The sequence below is a fragment of the Mus musculus genome, chromosome 5 (assembly GCF_000001635.26).
Source record: "Mus musculus strain C57BL/6J chromosome 5, GRCm38.p6 C57BL/6J".
Taxonomy (NCBI): Eukaryota; Metazoa; Chordata; class Mammalia; order Rodentia; family Muridae; genus Mus; species Mus musculus.
Genome location: NC_000071.6, coordinates 105,191,374 through 105,194,300, shown reverse-complemented (window position 1 = coordinate 105,194,300; position 2,927 = coordinate 105,191,374).

Below are 2,927 nucleotides of genomic sequence, written 5' to 3'. Positions count from 1 at the left end.
ATTACTCAGTCTTACAGCTTGATTTTCCATGATATACATATGATACTTACTAATAAATTGCTTCCTGAGGAACTCAGGCAAGTTTGGGAGCAAGTGAGAACACATGCAGATGAAATTCATCAAACAGATAGAGGGTAACCAATTGGATCAGGGGCAGTGCCTGACCAAGATCCTCAATGGGATTATAATTTTGCAGGTGCTATTTTATCCAGAGACAGGTTTATAACATGCCTTTTGGTAGGCCTAAGAAAGGCAGCCTTAAAGCTGGTAAATTTTGAAAAGCTCCAAGAGGTTGTCCAGGACAAGCAAGAAAATCCATCTCGATTTTCAGAACACCCCACAAAGGCTTTATTGCAATATAATAATCTGGACCCTGAAAGCCCAGAAAGTAAGCAACTCCTGATGACCTACTTCTTTTCCCAGGGCTACCCCCAACATAAGAGCTAAACTTAAAAAGCTGGAGAGGGGACCCCTAACTACACAGGGAGAAGTCTTAGCACTGGACTACAAAGTGTACCATGGGAGAGATGAGAAAGTCCACAAACAAAAATACCATATGCTGGCAAAGGCTGTCCGACCAACCCCAACCCCTGCCCCGGCCAGACTCACAGTCTTCTAAGACTCAGAGACAACCAGGTACCTGCTACAAATGTGGTCAGCAAGGTCATTGGGCAAAAGCCTACCCTAACTTCTGCAAGCCAAGGGGGCCATGCCCTAGGTGCCATCAAGAGGGACATTGGGAGGTTGATTGCATGCATATTACAGAGAACAGAGGGACATCACCCCCAGACAACCCTCTAACTGATCTCTTAGGCTTGACTCTGACCCAGTGATAAGGCCTGAGCTCCCCAGACCCAACAACTGCCATCATTAGCAGGGAACCCCGGGTAGGTATCATTGGTATGTGAGCAGCCCATCTCCTTCCTTTTGGACAGTGGAGCCACTTACTTGGCCCTGACAGAGTTTGGGGGACCCACTTATCCTTCTTGCTTTCCTATGGTCGGAGTAGGAGGACAGCCTTATTTCCCTCACTAGACCCCACCACTTAGCTGCATTTTTTGAGGTGTTCCTATCACCCATTCCTTTTTGGTAGTGCCAACATGTCCTGTCCCCTTATTGGGAAGGCATTTTCTAGCTAGGCTGGGAGCCTCTATTGCCTTTGTTCCCCCCATTCACCTAAACCCAAGCTTGCCAGCAGCTCCTCTGCTCCTTCTTTTAGCCAGATAACCTACTAACAATACCATGTTATTTCTTTTACCAGCTTCTCAGGTAGATCCCCGAGTCTGGGACAGCCAGAAACCCTCTGTTGCTAAACACCATTCTCCTATTGTCATCCAATTACTGGACTCTATCAGGTACATAACCCAAGCTCAATTCCCTCTCTCTACAGAGTCTCAGGGGACTTAAGCCTATCATTTCTGACCTCTTAAGAAAAAACATCCTTTACCCTACCTCCTCCCTCTTTATCACCCCTATACCAGCAGATAAGAAACTTAATGGTACCTAGCGCCTTGTTCAAAACCACAGGCACATTAATTATGCAGTGGTTCCTCTCCATCCTGTTGTGGCTAACTAACCCTTACACACTTCTTTGTACTATCCCCTGGGGAACTTCCCGTTTCTCAGTACTTGACCTCAAGGATGCATTTTTTGCTATCCCTTTAGGTGCCCAGTCACAGAACATATTTGCCTTTACCTGGACAGATCCTGATACCCACTTTTCTACCCAACCTACCTGGACTGTTCTACCTCAGGGATTCTGGGACAGCCCACACCTATTTGGTCAGGCCTTGGCTTCTGACGTACTATCTCTGTCTCTCCCTAAATCTAAGATCAAACTTTAGGTAGATGATATCCTTCTCTGTAGATCCTCTCAAGAGATTAGCCAAGCTGAAACCTCTGCTCTTCTAAATTTCCTCTCCAGTCAAGGCTACAGGGTATCACCTTCTAAAGTCCAACTGTCCACCCCTCAGTCACCTATTTAGGACTAACAATTACGCAGACCCACAAGGCTATTACCTTAGATAGAAATAATCTGATTCAGTCTCTAACTGTTCTTCTACAAAAGAAGAGATTTTAACATCTCTCCAGTTTTTATGTTTGGGGGTTCCTTCATTTTTTTCTCCTTTTTCATCCCTTATACAAAGCACAATTAGGCCCCACACAAGAACCTCTTCTCAAACCTATTACCAAGCCCTTTCAAAGGCTCCAACAGGCTCTCCATAAGGCCATAGCTTTATGTCTCCCTGACCTGACTCATCCTTTTTCCCTCTGCATAACTGGAAAAGAGGGATTTGCCCTTGGAGTCTTAGGTCATCAACTGGGACCTTGTTTTGCACCCATAGCATAGTTGTCAAAAAACACTAGATCTAACCATCCAGAGCAGGGCACCTGGTATCCAGACCTTAGCAGCTGCTGAACTCCTTATTCAAGGAAAAACCCCTAACCTTTGGATTGCCTATAACTGTCTTCTCTTCTTATAACTTGTCACATCTCCTAATGTATAAAGGCTTACAGATTCTACCTCACTATAGGGTTCTTTCTCTTCAGGTAGCTCTAATAGAAGACTTCACACCACCTTCCAATCATGCCTCCCTCTTAATATTTCCAATCTTCTTCCTTGACCAAATACTGACCACTCCCTATCTCACTCCTGCACTGAAAGTTTAGAGGAAATATTACCTCATCCTTCACACATACAGAAGGGCACATTGCCTCAGTCCATCCATTCCTGGTATACAGATGGCAGCTCCTTTTTACAGGAAGGTACCAGAAGAGCTGGCTATGCCATAGTATCAGACACTGAGGTGCAGGAGGCATAGGCTATTCCTGCTCATACCAATCAACAGTCTGAACTAATAGCCCTTACCTGTGTCTTTCAACTGGCACAGGGAAAATCCCTCAACATCTACAAAGATTTCAAATAT